The 27,297-nt window shown below is 43.1% G+C and overlaps 1 protein-coding gene across 3 annotated transcripts in view; it reads right to left on the bottom strand.

Annotated features, from left to right (window-relative positions):
* Window positions 1-26,684, bottom strand: part of LOC126185090 (uncharacterized) — a 427,180-nt gene extending 400,496 nt beyond the window's left edge. For all 3 annotated transcript variants that reach the window (XM_049927887.1, XM_049927888.1, XM_049927889.1), the window contains exon 1: window positions 26,494-26,684. The gene's annotated coding sequence lies outside the window, so the exon portion shown is untranslated. The remainder of the gene's footprint in view (window positions 1-26,493) is intronic.
* Window positions 26,685-27,297: the final 613 nt, after the last annotated feature.

Here is a 27,297-nt window from a genome sequence, read left to right as displayed (position 1 = left end):
TGTCTACATGTTTATTTAGTGAACATAGTCACTCTGACGACGAATACATTTCTCTCAATGAGAGAGGAGTTTGTTGATACCGTCACTGTAGAATGTTTGACTTTGTCGACGGAGCCACAACCTCACCTCTGCTTACACCGCTTCATCACGATCAAACTGAAGTCCTCGTAGATGTTCTTTAAGTTTTTTAAAAAGATGAAAGTCGGATGGGGCCAATTCGTAACTGTATGGAGGTTGATCTATGACGGTGAGCCCTAGGCTTCGGATTGTTGGAGATGTCGCAGCGCTCCTGTTTCGTCTGGCAATGTCATGCTGAAGAAGAGAGTGCTCCATGTGTCGACGAACTCTTCCAATTCGTGCTTTCAGTTTTCTGAAGGTCTCGCAGTACCTTCCCTATAGGCACGAACTCAAAATGCATCACTCTTTTAACATCCCAGAACGGTGTTAGCATGACTTTTCCCACTGATGGCATTGTCTTAAACTTTTTTGGCGTCGGTGATCTTTTGTGGCGGAACTCCGTCGACGCGTTCTTGGTTTCGGGGTGAAAATGGTGAACCCGGCTTTCATCACCTGTCAAAATGTTGTTAAGGAAACCATCAACCTCACGCTCAAAACGCAAAAGAAATCGCCGCCAGCTTTTCAATCTCTTCTGTTTCGTGTCAGGAGTGAGTATTCGTGTCACCCGCCGTTTGCACAGTCTTCTGTACCGCAGTTCTGCAGTGATGGTCTGTACATGCTCTCGTGAGATGCCACATTTACCTGAGAGCTGTGGCTGTGTTATCCGACGACATTCTCTGGTTCGTTCAGCGACCCGATTCCTATGAGTCTCGCCGGTTGCCGTAGGCGGTCGTCCACTCCGCGTTGTGTCACGAAAGTTGAGGTTAGCACCACCGTTTCCTTCATTACGAACAACCCAGCGTCGCACATCAAATCAAATGTTCAAATGTTTGTGAAATCTTACGGGACTTAACTGCTAAGGTCATCAGTCCCTAAGCTTTCGCGCTACTTAACGTAAATTATCCTAAGGACAAACACGCACGCCCATGCCCGAGGGAGGACTCGAACCTCCGCCGGGACCAGCCACACAGTCTATGACTGCAGCGCCTCAGACCGCTCGGCTAATCCCGCGCGGCCGCACATCACTGATGTCGATACAATCATCACCGTACACAGCTTTCATTCTCCTATGGATTTCAATTGGAGGTATTTCCTCTGCGGTTAGAAAGTTCATTACAGCACGCTGTTTCTCACGCACCGACATAAATATGTTACACGCTACACTTCAGATGCCTCTACTGGCAGAGGGGTGCAACCTGCGTCAACGAAGAGGGTAGGTCAACCTTGTAATATGCATGACATGTAATACGCCAACCGTTACTGAGAACAGATTAAAGTACTCGGAGCATTACTTTTCAGCAGGCGTTAGTACAAAGTGAATCAAATACGTGCAATTAAATTTGTACCATTGAACATCGTTTCGCATCTTTTTCCTCGTTATACATTTATGTTAAGATGTACGCACATACCACACAGTCAGCTGTTGCTGCCAGAAGTGATAACCTCTATACTATCTGTAAATTTCGCACCATGCATATCCCAAAACACGTAAAATTTGATGCCATCTTCTTCCTACTGTATTGTACACCCGCTATACTTATTGGTGTTACAGTATTAATGGCGAGCAGCGTAAAACGTTGCTTAATGTATTTCACACTAGTACGGTTTTTGAGACAAAATTAATTAAAATAACGTTACATTTCCATATTAAAATCGCTCTATTTTCGAAATTTAATAATCTGAAAGTGGTGAAATTGAAAAAAGGGGGACTAGGGTTTAATGACCCGTCGATAGGGAGACCATTAACGACGGCGCACAGCTCATACTACGGATGTAAATCTGCCGTGTCCTTTTGGAAGGAACCACCCTGGTGTTCGCTTTAAGCAAATCAGGGAGACACTGAAAACATTAATATGCTCGTGGATTTGAATAGCCGCCCTCCCACTGGTCGGCGTTACTGTGTGACTGTTACAGAATTAGGTTATGGCGAGGCTGCAAGCACTTTCCTCAGAATCCAGCTTAGCAGCCGAACAACTTTCTCCGGAACTTGACCGCTCCTTTCCGGACCCTTGTCCTCTGAGCGCCGGCTGCGCTTCATGCCGCAGCATCTGCTGCAAGGGAAACACCCCGTGGTCATTATCATTGTTTTCGTGTCTACACTGAGCTCAGTTTTGTTCACGATATATTTTTTTCATGTTTTTAGCGAACCAGAGTATTTACTGGCCACCGCTTAAGCGTTTCTGGAACTGAAAATAAATTCTTATTCAGTTATTCATTTCGAGTTTTTCATTTATTTCGTAGAACTTGTAGATGCTCTGAGTATTTATTTTACTTTCGATTTACGATTTACATCAGTTCGTGGGTGACGCTTCTTTTCTCCCCTAGTCAGCCCCACGTCACTTGCCACGGTTTTCCCTTCTGACAATGATGTATTAGTATGAGAAACTGCAAGCTGCACCGTGGTTAAACTGCAGATTCCCCTGTAACTGTTGGGTAAGTCAGTTCAAAGGCAACGGCATACCGCCTATAATAGGGCCAAGCCTAAGAAAGCACTGCGACGTTCAAATCAACCTTCGGTTTGATAACTGTTTTACTATTCTTTGTGCTCTCCTCATTTTGAGGAATAATATACCATCCCTCTTGTTTGAATCCCTCCTTTGACTCCTCATATTTTGGAGGAGCGGTATTCGAATCACTCTGATGTCCCCAGAATAAAATTTTCACTCTGCAGCGGAGTGGGCGCTGATATGAAACTTTCTGGCAGATTAAAACTGTGAAAATTTCATTCTGGTAACATCCCCCAGACTGTGGATAGGCTATGTCTCTAGAATATCCCTTCTTCAAAAGTGCCTGTCTTGCAAGGTTCGTAGGAGAACTTATGTGTAGTTGGGAAGGTAGGTGGCGAGGTTCTGGTGGAAGTAAAGCTGTGAGATGCGTGTTTGGGTAGCTCAGTCGATAGAGCACTTGCCCACGGAGGGCAAAGGTCCCGATTTCGAGTCTCGATCCGGCACACAGTTTTAATCTGCCAGGAACTTTCACACTGATGTTAATTTTCTGAAGTGGTTTCCGTACAATGGTGTGTTGGTTTCTTGAAAAAGGTCGCAGACGATTCCTTTTATCAACCCTTTCTAATGTAAGCCAGTGCCCCGCTTCTGATTGCCTTTATGTCGACGGTACGTTAAACCATAATTCTCCATTTCTTCACCATCCTGCTTTAATTATAAAATATTGTTATTTATTCTTATGAAATATGTTCCATTCTGCTTTTATTTCATTTCCTTGTATATATTATCTGTTTAATACCGCTTTATATGGCATTAAGCGAGCCCAATACTGAGCACTACTATACAGTTATCTCTTATAGCACTGCCCAACTGATAACACCTCTCCATCTTCACCTCCCGAAAATCACAATAATTTAGCAAGTTTGAGGCACCATCATTATTTGCGCCGTATTGCGATCACGAATCGCAATAAAAATTACCATTTCATATCAGAGGGAAAATTGCTGAAAGTTGGTTTCATTGTTCAGTGCTCGTATACATCCCAGCGGCACTGGCGATGAGAAGTTAATCTTTTGTTAGAATGCAAGTGGAAAAGGGATGCTGGTTTTCTAATCTATTTCACTTTTCATGTTTCGTGATCAAGACATATGAGACGCATTTAAGAACGCACTTTACGAAGACGTAGATAAAAGGTTACAGTTACCAGCCTCAATATTGTATGTATATTAATTTTGCTGCAATGTCGATAACGTGTGGGCGGCGGTTCGTAAATGAATTCTCTTTCTTGTAATTGGGTAGTTTCTTTATGTGTGCCTAAATAAGTTCATCTACAACATGACAGATATAGCTATGTCGTTTTATTGCGGCAATTTAATTCAGTTTCTTTATTTATCGAGTGTAGAATTTGTGGTGTAATATTACATCTTTAAAGAAATGACGTTACGTTTTTTTTGGAATATAAAGGAAAGTTAAAAATAAATCACGGGAATTTGTTAGGTATTTAAAACGTTTTATAGGATTCGTGTCGTGCAGTCATTATAAGTTGTTTAAATGACATTATCTTCAAACAGGTGCACCTACGCTATAAACTTTTACGTCTCTCACTCAACATGTTTCGAACTCAAATCTATTTTCAACAGTCGTCATTAGCTTGGTGAATTCTGGTCGCAAATATGTGCCTTTAACAGTCTCACGCTAAGGACAAGCCGACTTCAGTCCGGAACCGAGCTGCTGCTACGGTCGCAGGTTCGAATCCTGCCTCTGGCATGGATGTGTGTGAGGTCCTTAGGTTAGTTAGGTTTAAGTAGTTCTAAGTCTAGGGGACTGATGGCCTCAGATGTTAAGACCCATAGTGCTTAGAGCCATTTGAACCATTTTTGCTAAGGACAGGCATCGTATTCGTCAATGTATTACACGCAAAGAAAAAGTGGGTAGTAGTCAAGATAATATTAAGGCAAGACAGGTACAAAAACAAAATATGTATTCGCATATTTGAAGCTGTAACCTATCCATAAGACATGGTGTATGTATTTTGTTTTGTTGAAGGTGGTGACATTTATACAATTCCTGTTTGTTTGCTCGACGACGATTACAAAATGTCAAACTTGCCACTGAATGCAAAAGATACATGCTCATTAACCGGAACATTTCATTTCGTAATGCGGTTGATAGTCGTGTTTTATGTCCATATGGGATACCCTTCCTGAACTAACTTTACTACTAACTTTACTGTGTTACGAACACGATTCGCGGAAAACACAGTGATGAGAAGGTTACAGAAAACAACCGCGAAAGAATCCTGTAGTGTAGCCATTGGTTCCCTCAACAGTAAAAATGTAAACAGGCAGCGGATGATGAATGTTCCTGCTCGAAATAAAGCTATTTGGGCGTGGACACGTAAATGCAAATCGACATATAACGTTAGTTCTCCCTGTCGTGGCCAACTGCTAGAAGTGAAGAAACCATTAAGCATGGTATGCTACCCACACTTCTACCAACTCAGCCGGACCCAATATAGACAATCTCTATCTGACAAGAAGCAAATGTAGTCCATGAAGCGAAGATGCAGTTGTTCGGTAATGATTTTTGTCACAGAAGGAATAACTTATTTGTCGCTCTTTTCTACGAACAATACGAATATGGTAAAATAACCAAAAAGCTTATTGTTCTATATTAGCCAAAATTTATCGAATTTTAGCAACTTGGTCATTACACAGATGTATGTTGGAGGAAGCAGAATTTTTTGGACCCATTTTATGAATAACGCTCCCCGTCTCTCGTCGAACGTTTCCCACTACAGTTCATTAGCCTGTTACGCTCTCAAGCTGACTAAGTAAACTTGTGACGAATCGTGCAGCTCTTCTTTGATTCTTTTCTATCTCTTACGTCAATCCAACTTGGCAGGCATCCAAGGCAGATGAAGGATACTGAAGAAGAGGTTTGTACGTGACGTGAAATACCACTTCCTTAGGATTCTGAATCTGGCATCTGCTACAGTTACGCGGTCGTTTCATTTTAAATCGCTCTAGAAAAAAAACTCCTATGTACTTAAAATCTGTGACTGGCGATCGCGCAGCGCTCACTAATTTCTGTATCTGTCATTTTCACAACCGTCGAAGTAGGAGCTGAGTTGAAATTTATTCAGTGAAGCAGTTTCTAAAGACGAATGAGTAACTGGGCAGACTACTTTGTTCAATTAACCGATTGACCAAAACCACTTAGCGTTTTTTACAGCTCAGCAGGTAAGATCGTACTTTCGAATTCATGAACCTATTCTCACAAAGCTGTTCTTAGGCTTGTTTTGTCTTCGTTCGGCGCTTTACTTATTTATTTATTTGCTTACGCATTTATTTCATCTTACAGGATAAAAGCCCTTGAGCACTTTTTTACAACTAACCAGACATCCTTAGTTAACATTACAAAATTATTTGCAATAATTACAGTAATGAATATATGGTATTTCAGGAATGCCAGTGTTATTAACACCATGTTAAGTAATTTCCTTATTATGGTTTTGTCGAATGAGAGTACTGACATCTAACAGAAGCAGACTGCTCAGGGATAGGGCGAGAAGTAATAGGGTAAGCTTAGCTGAAGAGATAGAAGAGAGAAAACAGATAGATAAGGATGAGGAAAGCATGAATATGATCAAACAGTGATAGAAATACGAAAGGCAAACTAGGGTGATTGTAACTGATAAAGCATTAATCTACACTCAAATACAGAGTGCATTTGGATAAGATGTGAAATGGACAAGGAGATGGGGAAAGATATAGTGCTATGCTTAGGTACAGCCAAGATCTGGAGGTATCCGATCTTGTATTGCAGTTACGGAATTACGCTAAGAATTTGACGAGCGAGGAGCGATATTTCGAACAACATTGAATAAGGATTTGATAAAGTAAACAGAATGTGTGAAAATTACGCCGTTTATGCGCTCGAATCCACTCTTACTGCAAAAAGCAAGGGCTAACGAAGATCAAACAACCGAATGTTACACACGTATCTTAAGCAAACATTCATATCTCCAGTCATCTCGACATTTCACTACTTGCGTCGTGTTGAATTACATCATAGTAGTAAAGATTTGGCACTGCTAAAGACTGAGCTAGTTTTTGTTATATTTTAGGTGTAAATATTTTTTCCAAAGTGTTGGGTTGCATGTAGGTCAAAGAGATATTTCCTGCATGTTGTGACAGTTTGCGCATCTAAGTTTAGATACTCATCCGAGATTATGCCGAGTTATTTTATATTTCTTGATGGTATACCATTAGGGAGTATAGAAGATATTATTTGACGGAAATGTCGACTTTTCAACTTTCGTCGTCTTATGAGGATGACCAGTGTTGGTGACCAAGGGTTTGGCTTCGTTTGAAACTGCTCTGCAGCTTTTCCTGCTTTCTTACCTTAGCATTCTGATATTGTTTTGTATAATGGTGTGACCTTTCCACCTTTCACTTCCTTTCCTAACACGTCAGAGGTCCTCAACACTCTCCTTTCCAAAGCTTGCAGCTGGTGACTGCTCAAGTAGTTCCCAATGATTTTCTTGCTTCATTTGTTAAGCAGAAATATCCATATAACTTGTCGTATAACACTGACGATCAGTGACACTACGGTAGTCTTTTGGTCGGTGAATCTAGTCTCTGCATGTACTGAATCGGAAAATTCAGTCCTGTTCGTTGCCAGCAGATCCAATAAATTTCCGTCGCGGGTGGCCTGTTCCACCAATTGCTGTAAATAATTTTCGGAAAATGCGTTTGGTGCAGCATCACGAGGTTTTTTGTTCCAGAATGTGAGAGCACCTAGCTGGATTTTCCTGTTGTTCCTATCATCCAGTTTAATTACAGCATACCTTGCAGAGGACGAAAACTGAATTTCTGAAACTAAATTGTACAGTCGTGTTTAAATGTTAAGTCTGAAACTATTCTGTTAACACAATCATTTATTATTTTCCGATTTTGTCAACACGATGAAGGGTGGTTATCAGTGGCTTGGTAATATAATTAGTAAAAATAGAGTACGATTTTATTATGGGATTCAGTGAACTCGTGAGGAGATGGAAGAGGAGGAGGAGATCTTACAAGAAAAGTCGTTTAAAAATCTTAACCACGGCAATTAATGCGTGAGGAACTATTTTATTACACGCACTTAGGTTATAGGTGTAGTAAGAAAAAAGTACACCAATATTTTGGTGACTTGGACTGGCCAGAAAACTTAAGGATGAATGAAGAAACATTTCTATTCATTCGCACGGAACTTATGAATGTTTTGTCAGCAGTCTTTGATTGGGTACAAGAGCTTTTGCCACCAAAGTAAAGTCGATATAGCAGATATGTAGAATATAGAATTGTTGTTAAACAATTAGATTTTCCTCATTCAGCAAATATCTCTAAGACAAAACAAACAATACACCAAGAAGGAATTACCTGAATGGCATGGGAATAGGTAGATGTGATGTACAATGAAACAAATAATTACAATTTCAGAAAAATTGGATGATTTAGTCAAGAGAAAAAGCTTCACAAACTGAGCAAGTCAATAACGCGTTGGTCTCTGACCCTTATACAATCAGTTATTCAGCTTGTCAGTCATTGACAGAGTCTTTGGATGTCCTCCTGAGGGATGTCATGCCAAATTCTGTCCAATTGGTGCTTTAAATCGTCAGAATCCCTTACTGGTTGCGGGTCCCTGTCCATAATGCTCCAAACGTTCTCGATTGGAGAGAGATCCGTCGACCTTGCTGGCCGAGTACAGACAGCGTTTGGCAAGCACAAAGACAAGCAGTATCGCCGTGTGCGGGTGGACATTACCTTGCTGAAATGTAACCCCAGGATGGCTTGCCATGAAGGGCAAGAAAACGGGGCGCACAATTTCGTCGACGTACCGCTGCGCTGTAGGGGTGCCGATGTTGACAGCCCAAGAGGTCCTGCTATAAAAAGAAATGGCACCCCAGACCATCAATCCCAGCTGTTGGGCAGTATGGCGGACAATAGTGAGATTTGGTTATCGGGTCTCAGTTCAAAGCGGGACTCATCACTGAAGATAGTTTTACTCCAGTCAGTGGGACGTGTCTGGAGACAGCAGTGGGATACCAACCTGACCGTTGCCCGACATACGCTCCAAAACCCAGGAGTGATGGGCTGGGATGCCATTTCTTTCCATAGCAGGGCCCATTGGGTTGTCATTCGTGACGCCCTTACAGCACATCGGCACGTTGACGGTATTCTGCACCCCGTTTTGTTGCCCTTCGTGGAATGCTATCCTAGGCTTACATAAGGCCCGCCCGCATACGGTGAGAGTCTCTACTGCTTGTCTACAGCCAGCAACGTCTCAGGACCTCTCCACAATTGCGAACTTTTAGAGCATTATGGGCAGAGACCTGCAACCAGCTGGGGCTTCTGATGATCTAACGCTCCAATTGGACAGAATTCGCCACTATATCCCTCAGGAGGACATCCGACAGCTCTGTCAATCAATCATTGCCATGCTTGCAAAAGAGCCAGAGGCAGACCAGCGCGTTACTGACTTGCTTAATTTGTGAAGCTCTTTCTCGTGAATAAATCATCCATTTTTTCTGAAGTTGTAATCATTTGTTTGTCTGTACATGCACATCACATCTACAGATTTCCGTCCCATTTGTGTAATTCCTTCGTGCTGCGTCATTTTTTGCTTTTTGTCTTAGCGTGAACGTCATCATTTGTATATCTTTTTCTATCTAATGACGTTAAAATGTGGCTCTGTTCAACTGAGTAACGGAATGTAACAACTCCCCGTCAGTCCAATACATCTTCTTTTGATTTCTTACAATGGGAAACCACGGCCTCAATAAAACCAAGAAGACCTACATCATTTCGGGTAACACTGTTAAGGCAGAATAACTATTTTTATTTCAAAAAGATAACGCAAGACAGCATTCTTCCTGTGCTCTCATGAGCTTCCTCGACAAGAGGGTCTTTGAGTGTTGCCCTGACCGGCACGATCGCCAGATCCATCAGCCATTAAAAACATTCAGTCGTGGGCTACCGGGGGACTGGGACACCACCAGTCGTCAACCATTACGATTGATGAATTGTGGCAGAGAGCTGAAGCAGCATCCAACGATGCACCTGTATCTGTTACCCAAACTCATATACAGGGTGTTACAAAAAGGTACGGCCAAACTTCCAGGAAACATTCCTCACACACAAGAAGAAAATATGTTATGTGGACATGTGTCCGGAAACGCTTACTTTCCATGTTAGAGCTCATTTTATTACTTCTCTTCAAATCACATTAATCATGGAATGGAAACACACAGCAACAGAACGTACCAGCGCGAATTCAAACACTTTGTTACAGTAAATGTTCAAAATGTCCTCCGTTAGCGAGGATACATGCATCCACTCTCCGTCGCATGGAATCCCTGATGCACTGATGCAGCCCTGGAGAATGGCGTACTGTATCACAGCCGTCCACAATACGAGCACGAAGAGTCTCTACATTTGGTACCGGGGTTGTGTAGACATGAGCTTTCAAATGCCCCCATAAATGAAAGTCAAGAGGGTTGAGGTGAGGAGAGCGTGGAGGCCATGGAATTGGTCCGCCCCTACCAATCCATCGGTCACCGAATCTATTGTTGAGAAGCGTACGAACACTTCGACTGAAATGTGCAGGAGCTCCATCGTGCATGAACCACATGTTGTGTCGTACTTGTAAAGGCACATGTTCTAGCAGGACAGGTAGAGTATCCCTTATGAAATCACGATAACGTGCTCCATTGAGCGTAGGTGGAAGAACATGGGGCCGAATGAAGACATCACCAACAATGCCTGCCCAAACGTTCACAGAAAATCTGTGTTGCTAGCGTGATTGCACAATTGCGTGTGGATTCTCGTCAGCCCACACATGTTGATTGTGAAAATTTACAATTTGATCACGTTGGAATGAAGCTTCATCCGTAAAGAGAATATTTGCATTGAAATGAGGATTGACACATTGTTGGATGAACCACACGCAGAAGTGTACCCGTGGAGGCCAATCAGCTGCTGATAGTGCCTGCACACGCTGTACATGGTACGGAAACAACTGGTTCTCCCGTAGCACTCTCCATACAGTGACGTGGTCAACGTTACCTTATACAGTAGCAATTTCTCTGACGCTGACATTAGGGTTATCGTCAACTGAACGAAGAATTGCCTCGTCAATTGCAGGTGTCCTCGTCGTTCTAGGTCTTCCCCAGTCGCGAGTCATAAGCTGGAATGTTCCGTGCTCCCTAAGACGCCGATCAATTGCTTCGAACGTCTTCCTGTCGGGACACATTCGTTCTGGAAATCTGTCTCGATACAAACGTACCGCGCCACGGCTATTGCCCCGTGCTAATCCATACATCAAATGGGCGTCTGCCAACTCCGCATTTGTAAACATCGCACTGACTGCAAAACCACGTTGGTGATGAACACTAACCTTTTGATGCTACGTACTGATGTGCTTGATGCTAGTACTGTAGAGCAATGAGTCGCATGTCAACACAAGCACCGAAGTCACCATTACCTTCCATCAATTGGGCCAACTGGCGATGAATCGAGGAAGTACAGTACATACTGACGAAACTAAAATGAGCTCTAACATGGAAATTAAGCGTTTCCGGACACATGTCCACATAACATCTTTTCTTTATTTTTGTGTGAGGAATGGTTCCTGGAAGTTTGGCCGTACCTTTTTGTAACACCCTGTATACCCAGCGGGGGAGGAGCCGTTGTTGCTGTCAGAGATGATAGCTGTCTTTACTAATAATGCATCCTTTAATCCCCAAACATGTACAAATTTAATCATGTTTTCTTCCTACTATACTGATACCCACAATAAGTAAAATTCGTTATTTGCCATCCTCCCTGAGGTTGAAGTTTTAATAGCCGATAGTGTGCATATGGTTCAAATGGCTCGGAGCAGTATGGGACTTAACTTCTGAGGTCATCAGTCACCTAGAACTTAGGCCTACTTAAACCTAACTAACCTAAGGACATCACACACATCCATGCCCGAGGCAGGATTCAAACCTGCGACCGTTGCGGTCGCGCGGTTCCAGACTGTAGCGCCTAGAACCGCTCGGCCACCCCGGCCGGCGATAGTGTACATAAGTGAGGGCGATCTCGAATTATAGAACTATATACGCGCATGCTCGTATTCGAACGACATGTCTCGATCAGAAGCTTCCATTCACTTCACATAAATTCGCTTCGTCCGCATTAACCAATATTTTAAAGATCAAATAGCAACCTGACAGTCAAATAGCGGTTCGAATGCGATAGAATGTTTACATGGAGCGAATACCGATAGTGGGAGCTGAAATCTAGATGCGAAACCAGAGACTTGGTTCAAATGGCTCTGAGCACTATGGGACTCAACTGCTGAGGTTATTAGTCCCCTAGAACTTAGAACTAGTTAAACCTAACTAACCTAAGGACATCACAAACATCCATGCCCGAGGCAGGATTCGAACCTGCGACCGTAGCGGTCTTGCGGTTCCAGACTGCAGCGCCTTTAACCGCACGGCCACTTCCGCCGGCCCAGAGACTTGGGTTTCCAGCGTGGATATTTGTGTGGCACCAATTTCTCGTTTTTCCTTCTTTGCTAGTACACGTGTCGATGATGTTACATGATCATGACCGAACAGAGACGGTATTGAGAAACCGGTTTACGGTAAGGAGCCCGCGTAAACGTAGTGCATATCGCAGTCCTTCCCCAGAAAATGCGACAGTGTATTACTCCAAGAATGTAACATGGTATTTTCTGAGTAATTAAACTAGGAGGAAAATCTCATACACGCTTCATTTCTAAGCAACGACTGCGTTCTTTTTGATTTTGCTTCACTGGTACTATACGAATACAGACTGTTCGCAATCCAATAATAAGAGAATCGGCCCAGCACACGCTTGCTCTTTAAAGCGGATTGCGGTTGTCCGCTGTATGATGAGGATGCGAGAAGAACCGGTTTGGCGCGGCGGATTTAGCTGGAGCCGTTACTTCACAGAAATGCGAAAGACAGGGCAGCGGCCACAAGGCCGGCACACAACGCCTGCACTGACCCACTAACATGGCGCAGCTTTAAAATTTACCCAGGGACGCGGCGCTCCTGCTCACTTTGCTCTCAACCTTAAAATTACCGTTTATTCCAAGCATCTCGCGTCCCGAACCTTACGATACGCTTAATAGAATACCGCCTTACATCGGCTGCTAGCTACTCGTTTTGAGCTAATTGTCTACAGGAAAGTCACTATTTGCGTCCGTGTGTGCTTGAACAGTAATTGCATTTTGAGAATTCTGCCTCGAGCACAACAGAATTTCTTGTCTTTCTTTCTTTGCTCACACACGTGTCGGTGATGTTACATGATCATCATCAGTAGGTTTCCCTTTACTCTACTTAAAAACTCATTAAATTCTTCATTTTTCTATCTTTCCTGTGCAGTACAGCCGGCGTTTTAAGACAGATTGTCATCTGCAGGTTTGTTGTTGCCAGTGGTGGTTTTCATGTTGTTACTAGCCTTTCAACTGTATTCGCAAAACGTGAGGGAGACCGGGGCTCGCTTAGGAACGGGCCCGGTTAACGCAGACCACTTTTCACAGAAACCATTCCTGCTGGAGCGGTAACGACTATGGAAAATTAGTACTACCATCTACTGAGGGCTTTCACAAAGTTCACGGCTCTAGTTGAAAGAACGTCTTAGTTCAAAGAACATATTTGTGTTTTGTGCAAAGTGAGTAAAATTTGTTGCTAAAATATCGAAGCTCCTAGGGAACATTCCCTTTACAATTTAGAACAGATAAATATACGTTAGTTTACAAAAGATTATTCTACTTTACAAGGTACATTTGTATAATCTGAAAGTCAGAAATTTAGCACTGTAGTTTCCAAACTAATTCAAACACGGTGATGGCTCAAGTTTTTGCGTTGCCATCCTAACTGATACCCCACTCAATGAAACTTTAAGACAACAGTAGTTGGAAACGCAACCTAAAAAAACGAAGGCACAGGAAAATAAGAGATGGAAATTGCTAAAAAAGCTATTTGTTCCTCATGAATCTCAAGGAGAAAGAATTAATTATATGACAGCAAGGACTGATAAGGGCAACAAATTTCTAGAAGCAAGAACACGGAAAATCGTGATTAGGTCACCTCCTGACGTGATCGTTGAGCTTTCGGCCCAAAGGAAGGATTTCACACGACAACTCTCCATGCTCTCCTGTCTTCTGCTACCCTCTTCAGGTCCATGTAATTTCCGCTTCTCTTTATGACGTGTATCAGCTTGTCTCTTTCTTCTCAATCTACTGTCACAAAGTAGTCTTTCCAAGGCGCCTGTTAGCAATCATTCCCGTCTCAACCAAAGTTCCATCCAGTTCTTTTTCCTTTCTCTTATAACCTGTAGCAGTCTGATGAAGAGGATGAAAACTGTCTTTGTATTTCCTGCTTGACACGACATGACCAATCGAAAAGAAATCAAGGGTGGGTTCAGTGCCTTTGATGTAAAAGGTGGGATCACGACGATTGTGCCAGTAAACAATATATTTTATGTGCATAAATTGGAGTTTTGACAACTCTTTAGTTAACATTCAAGGGCCACATTGTGCTGACAGGTGGAAGTTCGCCAAAACATTTGTTTGCTGCCAGTATAATGTTTGCAATATACTATTTTAAGCCCGTAATTTTGTTTAGTATAAATAAAAAACAATATTTTGAAAATGTTAGTGCTGTGTTTTGTTTGCTCATTATTATGCCGTTTAATATGCGCAAACGTGCCCGCATAAGTGCATAAACTTGGCCCATACCCGGGACACGCTTATGCACTCGACTTGAGCCTATATAAAATTATTTTGCACTCTTACGTGTAATGTTGAGTTGTAAGTATACAAGTACATACCAAGTTATACTTTAACACCAGTTCTATAAGACTAAATAATTTTAAACACGATAAATCTAAAAAAAGAAATCCACATAAACGTGCCCCTGTTTCAATGTTAACGGTGCGTTCATCTGAATGTATCGTCACTAAAACCGTACGTAGACGTATGAACAAGCTGCACCTGGCGAAATGGTGACAATTATCAAAACTAAAGAACAACATAAAAAATGGGTAGAGTGCTGAAACACTATCACATTCCAGTCCAGGGACCGGGATTCATGAGAACTCATCTAGGACTTTGCAGAACATTGCACGTCTGCAGTGAATTTCGTTTTCTTTTGCTCAGCAACAAAATGTGTTACTTCTCTACATTTCCCAGATTTTCATTGGTTGTGTAATGGTCTGCGACCGGCTGTTGTGTCTGTATTTGTCATGGTGACCTTTTAGTTACAAGTTATCAGCCATTCATCGCTATCATTTCGGTTGTTTTTTATTTTTTAAATTTTTTGTTGTCGTGGTGATACCTTTCCTGTGCTAGAAAAAAAAGCGTTTGTCACTTACAAGAACATCGAGATTGTGGCCAAAAAAGATACGGAACTCTTGTAACGAAATAAATAAAGTCTCGTCATAAACTATATGCTGACATTGTAAGGTAAATCTACTCAGTATTCGCTTTTACAAAGATGGAAAAAGCTCTAAAGTTACATTAAGTCTACCTGTACGATTCGATAGTTCTGAATGAGAATCCATATGGCGTCTCACGACTTTATGAGGAAGTGTTGAGCTAAAATCCACGTCTAATCGACCGTGTCAATTTCTAGATAAAGTAAGCCGGCAACGACAGCTCCTGAACGGAGCAGCTGCGGTTAACGTCACCATTTAATGCTCTGTTTGCAATTTCGAAGACTTGTTACTGGAACGTGCGGTTAACAGTGACGAATCCACAGGTTGTCCAGCTTCCAATAGATCGGCGGGAAAATGAAAGGAAGAAAGCGGAAGCAGCGTTTAACGTCTTTTCCACTCATAGAAGACCGGGGACAAGCTCCGATTAGACGAGAAAATCAGCTGCTACCTTTCCGCAGGAAACACGGCGACATTTTCCTGAATCGAATTAGAGAAACTATCTTGATTTAGGCTTTAAGTGTTCTTCCTCTGCCACATCATGACGATTGTGCCATAGACAGGTCTCGGTCAATTAATTTTCCAGGAATCCCCAGCTGTGTCTGTGACCCATCTACATCAGCACCGTCGTCAACGGGGTGTTAATTCCATCCTGTCTTCCCACTCTAAGGAGATGGTTTTGCTTGCCATGGGTTGTAAGGGGTGCTACTATCGATAACAATATGAATCATCGCTTTTTCGCTGAGCGCGCCTTTTCCCGGCAGGGGTACTGTATTGTACTGTTCTGTATTGTATTGCTGTTACATTCAACAATGCCCAAAGCGCTAGCGGCCACGCGCCAGAATGTGAGGTGCGAGCCGTTTGGGTTTCGCGTGCAGCTGAGTAGCACCAAAAAATTATTTTAATTTTGAACGGTTTCCTAATAACAAGAAATATGAGCTTGGAAGTTTCCCGTCGATTGCTTAGGCAATACTGAACAATAATTACGTTTATTCGCGGAGGCTGTGCGCAATTGCACACGAAATCAATGGACAAAACAGTATCGTCATTCTTAGTCAGTTGCATCCGTTGGCGGAACAACAATATTTGAAAAGTTATAATTCTACCGTTGACAGTTATAGAGAGATAAATTACTATTGATAAATAGTACAGCAACGGCAAACTTCATTGTGAAAGTGGAACAAAAATTTAACTGTTAATACTAGAATGGTCGATTCTATGAGGTGTGTTACTTACGAACTCAGTACAGGAAATAAAATAGTATGTACTGTTATCCTTTTCACAGCGTCATTTTTCCACCAAATTTGAGAAACATTAATATTCGTAAAGAGCCCCGTGTTTTCGTTTTAGGCAAAACAGTCAGGTCTTGCGTGAAGCATGTTCTCTCTGTTAACCAACCCTCACCCAGGCCTGATCACCGCAAATTATACTACTACAATTAATCGTGAGCAAAAAAATAGAGGGGAAGCGAGATTATATGTCCCACATACATACCTGGAGTTTCCGGACATGGTCTCGGGAACGCGTTATTTCCCCTGTTACAGCTCATTTTGTACTTCTGTTCATAATCACATTAATCGTGGGAAATGCACAGAACAGAACATACCAAAATTACAAGAAACATTTCCTTACATAAAATGTTCAAAGTGCCCTCTTGGTTGCGTTTGTTCAGAATGTAAAACAAGTTGTAATTCGTAGGTTCAGCGCCAGTGTTTGTTGGTCCATTTGAGCGAATGCAATACTGACATGTGACTAACTTCATTGGATGTGCTGACATGCATCTAACTTCATTGCTCTACTAGAATCAAGCACGTAGCATCAACTGTTTAATGTTCGTCTGGTACTTAGTTTCTGGTACAGTACTATGGAAGTGTACTCAAATGCGGATTTGGCAGACGCCCATTTGCTGCACGAATTAGAAGGTGATAATGGCCGTAATGATCAACGTTTGTGTGGGGGAGAGATTTCGAGAAAGACGATGCGCGGAAAGGAGGACGTATGAAGTAACTGATTGACGTCTTATGGAGCGTGGAACGTTTCAGCCTACTACTCGAGACTGGGGGACGGCTAGAAGGACGAGGGCACCTCAGCTGCAGAAGGAACTTCTTTATGCGGTTGACGACAACCCTGGTATCAGCGCAAGACAATTAACTGCAACAAGTAATGTTGATCACATGACTGTCTGGAGAGTGCTACATGAGAACCTACTGATCCGCACCATGTGTAGAAACGGAGCTTTAACATGAAAATAAAGCGTTTCTGGACCCATGTCCATATAACATACTTTCCTCCTCTGTGAGTGGGGAATGTTCCTTGGAAGTTTGGCCATACCTTTCTGTTACACCCTGTATACTGCTGCAATAGCCCCGCCAGATATCCGGAAAAATATCGCAGCAGACATCTAATATACAAAAGCGTACCACATCTAGGGGAAGCAAACAGATAAGTAGCGACTTAAATCTAGAAAGAGCGTTTTACAACTGCCTGTGAAGTCAAGACGACACTCAAAAGAGTGAGGGAACAAAAACGAACTGTGCGTTTTTGCTACCCCTTGAGACGATAGGCTAGTTGGCGGCGTGGAGGACGAATCGAGGACATGCAGATCTAGTGACCGAATCAGGTTGCGAGCGGCTAGAACCAAAGACTATAAAATAAGGACTGCTTCCAGTTGATAGCAACAATGCGTGTAATTGCGGCGAAACGCAAACTGCAGCACATCTCCCACAATGTCTCCTAGACCTAACAGGCTCAGCTAGGGACCTTATAAGAAGAACCTGTCGTTCATCGAAGAAAGCCTAACTTTATGTCGTCTAGAAACTCGTTTTTGTTTGTTTATTAGCTGTATGTTTAATATAGTCTAATAAATTATTTGTCTAACTGTGTTAGTGTACCATATACTGAAGCTAAATGAATGCAGTAGTCGATCCTTTGCCAATGAAGCTAACTGAAGGTACTAAATTTCGATGACTAATGGAATTTGTTGGTCATTTTCTGATACGTTTTCGTAACAGAAAGTAATATGTCCACTCAATTACTTTAGAAAACAAAGGTAAACACCAAAAATTAAATTCCTCAGAGAAAAACAATCAGGCAGGTTTATAACTACAATAATTTTCTATAATTGTTATTATGTTCTTCATTTCCTATCAGAACAACGTCCAGTTTTGCAAAGAGCAAATTTAATTTAATTTTTTATCTCTCCTTATACGCCACAGGCATGTACTAGCGTTTGTGAAAATTACAACACCAAGAACTAAACATATAATTGAAATGCACTTTATAGCATTGATGAGGTAATGACAACACACAAATGATTATGATTACAGTACAGTACATGATCTCCTTCTAAACTTTGTGGCGTGCGATTAGAGGGCTCTTATGAGTTCTTGAGAAATTTCCCTCTACAGAAATCAAATTATTTCACAAAACGTGAACAGTGGCTGTTAGAAGACATGTTTTAGATGGGTGACATTCTGGCGAATGCGCATGACAGAGAACCAGTTGAACCTGTCGTTCATCGAAGAAGGCTTATGATTTCTTTGTCAAACGTTGCCGAGCATTGCTCTACTAAAATATGGTATGTGAAGTCACGTGAAAGTGGAGCAGCACAACGAGTTCTAAAACCTCTGAGATGCAATGGTTGAGGATCTTAGTACCCAAAATAGTCAGAAGTTGATATCATACGATGTACCATTCTGCGTCTCAAATCATCACACGTGTCATCTTGTCACAGTGCCGCACAGCTGTGCAGGTTGGTAGATTGCGGTTGGCATCGTAGAATGTAAGACTGATACTGTTACCACTGTAGGACAGGTTGAAGTGTTACTTGGAAAACACTACGATCAACCTACAAAGGACGCGTCTACGTGACAGTTAAGCGAGTGGTGTTCCTGCCACAAGTCCAGTTCGCAACAGAGGGCGTCGAACAATCGAAGCAGGCATGCCCATATCCAATGTCGAGTACTGCGGACGAAGTTGCACGATCTGTTACACCCTTAGGACCGGTTCACGTCTCATGCGCAATGTTTAGAGGGCAGCACGTGTCGCAGTCTACCGCCAGATGGCCAGAAGACCACACAACGGACGCGGCGTCTGCTGTTCAAGCACCTTGACGGTAAAGCAAGGTAGCCCTGAGGAACCACTGCCTCAACGCCAGATAGGGAAGCCAAGCCCGAGAGCAGACCTGATTGAGGCAGGCAAGCCTCAGCGAGCCAGGGATCTGGCCACTCTCTGTCTGGACAACGACTCGGCGTGAAAGACACAATCTCCTCACCTCGTCATACGCAGAAAATCCCGCCGCTTCAGGTGGGCGATGTGGTCGTCTGTGAGTCCGGTGCCAAGGCTAACGCTGTGGAGCACGCGTCTGCAGAAAATTTCACGCCTATCGACGTCCCAGACACTGACGACCGTATCCAGCAGGTGGCCGAGCTCCTGCCAATATTCCTGGCTGATTCATCGATAAGTGTCACAGCAGACGAAGTAGCGCATTAGATTGTGGGTGAAATAGCATAATTGAAACCGGAATCTTTCCAAGAGTGAGGAAGCACGTCGAGGTAGTAGCAATACCTTAGGCTGGTAAGAATCTTCGCCCCCTGCAGTGTCGAAGGTTTTCGAGAGGCTGTACACAAGTACCATGTGGAAGCTGCTCAACTACTCCCTGAGAAGAAGAAATGACACAGTCCATCAGCTTCTAAGACTCATCGAAGAAGTGAAGGAGACACTCGAGCGATGGGAATACTTCGGGTTAGCGTTTCTGGATGCATCGAGTGTATTCGACAGCGTACTGAGCAAGGGCCTGTTGTACAAAATCATTGTGCATAGGATTCCAGCCTCGCAGATGGGTTTACTGAAATCAGAAGAGAAACCCTTCCCTGTCAGGACAACGGACGGCCTGTCCACAGAGCGGTGGATTCTGGTGGGAGTCCCACAAGGTTCGTAACTCAGTCCCTCGTTGTATACTCTGTATAAAGCGGATTTGCCAACGTGGCCACTCGTGCAGTTCGCTCTGCAGGCCGATGACACGGTGCTATACGCACGCACGACGAGTTTTCAGCTTATGAAGCGGAGACTCCAGACCACCTGAGACGACCTGGGATCATGGGATGCCAAATGGAGATTGGCCTTCAACGCAACGAAGAGCCAAGCATTCCTCGTAGCGATACTTCCAATTCCCGTGGACTTGAGGCAATTAGGCGTATTAGGTGGAGCTGTACAATAGGGAAGATGACCAAGTACCTGGGTATCACCCTCTACAGGCGTCTTACGTGGTACCAACACGTCGAAGAACTAAGAACTGAGGGGAAAAGCTAGCTATATTTCCTATTAAACCTGACGTCCACACTCCCATAAGACCTCATTGTCGAAGTTGTTATCGGTAAGACGCTACTGCACCCAATTTTGTAGTGTGGAAAGGCCGCCGACACCCATATCGACTGCCTGAAAATCGTGCTCTCAAACTCCGTTTGGACGTACGTCGCGATTTTCCGAAGGCGGAACCTCCTCAGGTAGGCGGAATATCTTACCTGCGGGAGATGTTTGGTCGATCAGCAAGTGGTTTCTACGAGAAATGTAGAACGTCGCATAACCGACAAATGCGCAACCTGATCACAGGGTATAGAGCCACACCTGCTGGCGGAATAACATGGTGCTGTAACGTTCTAATGTAGATTTTCTTCCGTTTTTCTTTTTCAGATGCTCACAAGAAAGGACATTCGGAGAAGGAAAGAATAACTGAAACGGACACATAACGACGCAAGGAGCAGTACGTAGGGCTAAGCCTTCATCGAAGATCGGGAGAAGAGTACCTCCTGTAAAGATGATTGAGTCGTCGTGCGGATATGATGGCGGCCATCCTTTGCTGTGGCTACGTGGCATGTTCCAGTGCCTGCATGCGACACTCGTCTATTTATTGGTTCCACACCGTGTGCACAGTCCGCACACCGGTTTCCCAATACCTCTTCTCGTTGGTCATGTTTTCTTTTCTTTTTACAAACTCGACATTCCGGCCCTGATGATAATCAGATACTGATCGACTGCTGTGTTATCTTCTGCTAATGGGGTCACTTGGGTGCAGTACAGAGGGACATTGTGTCAGCACACCGCTCTCCCAGACATTGTCAGCTTTCCAGAAGCCGCTACATCCAATTCAAGTAGCTCTTCACTTTGCTTCACAAGGATGAGTGCTCCCTAGCAGTGCCAGGAACAGAACCAGGGTCCTCGTCGTGGCAGTAAGCTACGGAGATGGACAACTGGCTGTCCAAATAGTCCAAAATCTATCCTGAAAGTGCTTAGCTAGATCTGTATTTCAGCTCTCACAGTCGTGTTGTGCTCCATGTAAACGTTCTACAGCATTTGAATCGCGACTGGGTATCATGTGGCTAACTGCTTTGTAAAATATTGGTTAAAGTGAAGGAAGTGACGTTTTGTTGCGTGAATGAAAATAAGAAGTGTTTGAATGACCGATAAATTAGACATTTCATTTATTTGGTTGAAGAGAATCACATGTTAGTGTTATCAGATGGAAAGATACATGCTGATATATTTGTCGAATTAACAAAATCGAACTGCTTGTCAACAGCTCTGTATCTCGCACAAGGCGAAACGTAAAGATGTTGTCAACCCAAAAGCTAGTTTGAACACCACAGTGCATGATCCTGTTGCTGGTGATATCTCCACGACTTTTTCCGATCTTTAAACTGACTTACCCAACCAGCTATTGGCGGACCTACAGTTTAACGTAGACTGAAAACCGTCGAATATCTCGGTATTTTTCATATTAACAAATAATTTCCAGAGGTGAGAAAAGTAATAAGTGATTGAAAAAAATTCTAGGACGGACTGGGAATCGAACCCTGGACTATGGGATTTGTAGTGTGTCATCCAGCTACACTTGTGGTTAACTTGTAAACTACGTAGCCACTCTTTCTTTCGACCTGCCGCACACAATTGTTACTGGTGACGTTAATCCTGTACGCGGCAGCAGGAATGTCTCGAAAATATTCTTGTCATTCCGAGACTCCAAGATGTTGGAATACAATAATGATTTACCAATAATTACTTCCCACTGTTTTCGGCAACGCACGTGATCCAGGTGGGTGTAACCAAACAGTTTCGCACGCATTAACTGCAGTTGAGAAAGGCACTCCGTCGTCAGGCCACGAGTGGCCTACCGGGACCATCCGACCGCCGTGTCATCCTCAGTGGAGGATGCGGATAGGAGTGGCGTGGGGTCAGCACACCGCTCTCCCGGTCGTTATGATGCATTCTTGACCGAGCAGTTGATAAGATTTTTTTAAAAAATTTCTTGAAAAATCTCCTTTTCATTCTTAAGAACTCATTGAGATCTGTCGTATGGAAATATTAAGAAGTTACTGACAACCTCACCTCATCGCGCTGATGAAATTGGAATTACGTATTTAAAGACACCATTCATGTAGAACAACTGAAACACTGAAAACTGATATTTGATTGGACTTGCAAACTGCATTCATGCGTAAGATGTTATCTCGATAACGAAAACAGGTTTCCGAAATTCGATTTTGATCATCCACAAGTTGTGTCGCATTTAAACGCAATATGCCTTGCACTAACCAAAATGTCACGAAATGACCAACACGAACATTACTCTCCGTTCGAACTTACTATGTAACATCGGCAGGCGGTTTGATGTTGGTTCCACGATGTAGCTTAGTTTGAGGCTTTTCTCTCAGTAAGCTCGACGTAACATGGACGCATCAGTGGCCACTGCTTGGCCCACGTGGTACCACATCTGTTTGCTGTCTTAAACCCTTATTACAGTTTTATTCATCCACCGATAACTGATTGTCGTAGGTGACTGTCTCTAGGTACTGCAGTTTTCACAAACGTGAGTGTGCAATTATTCGGTTAAGCTAAGAAACACTTTTAACAGGTGTTTTAGCATCAAAAAGAACAACTGTTTGCAATATACAAGGACCTGAATTCCCATAATTTATGCAAGCACGGTTGCTGTTAGAGTTTTAGAAGCAAACGATGATTACTGAACATACAGTTTACTTTACAAGCTTACATCACTAATGATGATTCACGTTAGATATTAGTTGAACCTGCAATGGTCACTTGACCTGGTAATCCGTACTCTCACTTTTCTTGATTCGTTCCTTACTCCGCCATCTTCTTCTTCTGCTTCTTCTTCCTATTATTATTATTATTATTATTATGGTCATTTCTGTGCTATAAAGACGTAATTACCCTGGAGGAGAGAGACTACAGTTAAGAATATTATCGTGAAAACCAGCTATAACATACGTGAATAAAACCAGACATCCGGAATTGGCCAAAGACTCTTCATTTGACAGAAACAAAAGTTACAACATACAAAAAGCTTCACAGAATAAAAGAACGCACTGAAAAATAGTTAAAAGAATAAATCGGCATTATGAATAAAAAAGAAAGAAACCGTTGACAGAGCAAAATCGAGCATCTGCACACAAGGCGATACATGCAGACTGTGCAGCATCTCTTTTCGGCTGTCGGCTAGATGCTGTGATGTATGTAAACATACGGAAATCACTGAGCACCACTCTACAGGATTTGTGGGTGAGATAGAGTGCAAAAACTGGACGCCTACTAGGGCCGGGGTTCTAGCCTACTGCCCGCAACACTCGCCTAAGCTACCGGTACTGGGAAGAAGATATTGGCGACATGAAATTTCGCTGTAGGATATAAACATTCGTTGTTTTGTTCTGTGAACGTTCACAGCACGGTTTGTTGGAGCTACGAGAGAACACAGAGACACACTCAAGCATTAGTCTTGTGGATGAAGGCCCTTCTGCTTTAGACCTTTGCGCTGGGCCGCCAGCAAGAAACAACACTCCGCGTCTGCTTTGTGGGAGCAGCGTGTCCCACCCTATAATGTTGCATTGTCGTAAGAGGTCGTCTGCACAACTTCTCAGTCTGTCTCTAAACCTTACAGATATAACACCTAGACAAAGTGATTAAAAATCATAAATACTTAAACTCTGTGTTCTGCCTTACGGCAGGTCTTGTCATGGGGAAAGCCTCGTCAGAGAGGTCCACCGCATGAGCGTCTTGGGAAGTGATTCCAGTAGTGGTTTCCCGTTGCCTTCCACTGATGATGATGAAATGATAATGAGGACAACACAACTCCCAGTGCTTGAGCGGAAAAAGACTCCGACACAGCCTGGAATCGAACCCGGGCCCCGTGGCGTGATATTCCGCCGCGCTGACCACTGATCTATCGGGGCGGACAACATGGGAAAATTCTAGATTCTGAAAGTATTGTAAACAAAAATATTCATTATTGTGGAATTCTGAAACCGGTAACAGTAATAAAACTTAGCTGTGGCTCAGAAGTATTTGCTATAAACGTAATTATAATGAATCTGCATTTCCTTCTTGCGACTGGACTAGATCGTCCTTTTTCATACGTAAATTTGTTACCAACACTAAAGTGCACGAATTTAATTAATTACTAACCAAACGAAATTTAACTGGGAGATGTAACGTTTATCTGAAGAACCATAAATCCACTACAGTGCAGTAAAGAATTTTTTGAACAGAGTCCCAGTGAATGTGTATGTCGAAGAGCTTCCCTCGGAAGACTCATCGAAAATAGTTCCCACAGCAAGAAAACAATCTGACAATACGTTACAAAGAGAGCACTTCATCGCACTTCTAAATATTCATTAAGTATGCCTTCCCGAGGATGGATACAAGATTAAGAACATTTGAAAATTCTGTGTACCTCCTCAGCATGAGAGCTCCGTAATCCCAGCAAAATAACTTCATACAGCAAAATAATGCAGATTTCAGATCTGTCACGGCTGCCAAGATGTGTCTGCTGGATGCTTCAGGCAGCGTATTGTTGCGGCATGACGCTGCTCGTCTCAGCCACAGGTTAATGTATTCACAGGACGCATCATCTGACAAAAATTCATTATATTCGTCAGCCGTCATCCCCTGTTCTCGCAACTTCTCCCATATAATAGCACAGTGGTTGAAACACCGCATTCGTAATCTGGAGGATCATGCTGTAAATCGACGTACTGTCATCCTGAAACATTTTTGTCGAATTTCGGATGACTCCTGAAATCGGTGTTTGTCGTGCAGTAATCTTATCCAACTAAGGTGTTGCTCTATCTTTAAAGACGTTGATGTCAACAAAATATTCTTCAAATCTTATGTCCTTTTTTCTCTCTCGCTAGGTATTGCCATTAACCTCATTTTTCACTCCAAACTACCATTGTCACTGTCATCTGTACTCAGAGAAATACAACGAACTGCAGAGGTTTCATGTAGCACAGTATGGTCATTAACATGATTTTCTGAAACATGCACCAGAGAGTTCTGACGTGTTTGAAGAGGAAACGTGACGGCGTAACTAAAGCAGAGACATAAAAATGAGTAACGCACTACAGCACCAAATAGTTCAAAACGCATCTTGCATATGACTGCCAGAGACTTGTGTCTACTGACCGTAGTGTGGTCAGCGTAGCAGCTTTCTCCGCACCTACAAGGATCCTGAGCAAGGACACTATAATACGTAGACAGCTCAACACAAATTATTTGGCCCAACGACAACGTGGATGCAGACGCACGCGTCATGTGCACTCGCAGCGCTTACCAGTCTTTATTATTTGAGATTCGGAAAGCTAAGATTACAGAATCAGCGTTTCTCGGAAACCATTTCAGGACTATACAGCTATTTCGCACACAAACAGTAAACATTTCATTTTACTCGTGTGAAATTAGGGCATCAATCAGTGTTTGTTTCTTTCAGATCTGCGTCGGAAAGAACGGATGTAAAATTTTAATTTGTATTGTCTTATATATTTTAACGTGGTGAATGAGAGGTATGGTGAACGCCTCATACGATCGTATATCTGTCACTTTCGTTTGGTGTTTATTTAACGTATTGAATGAACGAGCCTGAACAAAAGAAAGGCAAACAATTTACGCGATCCTTTATTTCTACATAGCTGAGTTACTAAGTCTAAACTGTCATATTGTTGTAAAAGAGGTATGGCATACAATGTTATTATTATCATAAAATCTAAAAACTTAAATTATTTTAGAATATATATCTCGATACATACGTTAAGCGAAAAGAGTAAATTGAAGTTTAGGGACGAAGTAGAGACTTTAGTGTGGTACTCACCAGTATTTTCTTTATAGCAGATCAGACTCAGTGTGGAAAAAAACGCGAGAAAATTTTACGAGCTCCCACTCCGAAAGGAAAAGGAAGACTGATCGGATCGCCGGTTTGCCTTCAGCTTTCTGGCCACGAGCTATGCGAGTACAATATTGCGTGTGCCAGAAGCCGAGCGAGCTATCCAAATGAAACAGTTACCGATCGCGAGGGCTTCGCTTATGTTGCCAGTTCCAAGCTAGTACATTACTGGCGCTCGTAAGCGACAGCCACAGCCTGTACCTACCTTGTCGCTCTCGAAATTGCGTCTCCCGGCGCCAGCGAGAAGAATCACTCGAAGGGAACGGCGTGTCAGAAGGACCGAGGGCTCCCGCAGGTGGCTGGCAGTCGCCGACTCGCCATGGCTAGAATTGCATAAGCAGAGCAGCACCCAACACCGCAGCTACCGTTAGGCTTTCACTGCGCAAGGCGACGCGCGGAGCGCAACTGTCTGCCTTCGAGACCACGACTCAGTCACGGAAAGCGAAAGGGGGAGGAGGAGGGGGCAGGTAAAAGGTGAAAGACGCGCCGCGGTGGGGACTGGGGAGCGCCGCGCCGCCTCCGCCTCCGCCTCCGCGACCGCGACAAAATCGCCATCCCGCCCACGACCAAATTATACCGACACCTCCTGCTTTCTGACGGCTATGCTCCGGAAGCGGCGGAGGGTACTGTTGGTATCTCTTCTCCTCTTCTCTCTTCCACATTGATCAGCCAGAACATTGTGACCACCGACCTATTATCGATACAAACCCGTCCAGGCGATAGCTGCGTCACATGTGAAACGTCCCCTTAGAACAATTCATACAAGACTGTGCATAAATTGACACACAATATTTTTTAGCGCAACGTAATCTCACTTTCAGAAATCCCTACAAAGGAATGGCCCTGACTAACATTAACCTGTACCTTTCACAAATCACTTACCTCACCAAAAATCTTCGTTACTCGAACTACTGCAATACAGCGAGCGCCACTACTGCCAGCTAAATAAAAGATTCAAACTACATAAGTCACTAACTACTGATAGGGATAGTTAGCAAATGAAAGATTT

This window comes from Schistocerca cancellata, chromosome 4, assembly GCF_023864275.1.
Source record: "Schistocerca cancellata isolate TAMUIC-IGC-003103 chromosome 4, iqSchCanc2.1, whole genome shotgun sequence".
Classification (NCBI taxonomy): Eukaryota; Metazoa; Arthropoda; class Insecta; order Orthoptera; family Acrididae; genus Schistocerca; species Schistocerca cancellata.
Note: the sequence above shows the minus strand (reverse complement) of the source record. Positions and strands in the feature narration are given on the sequence as shown.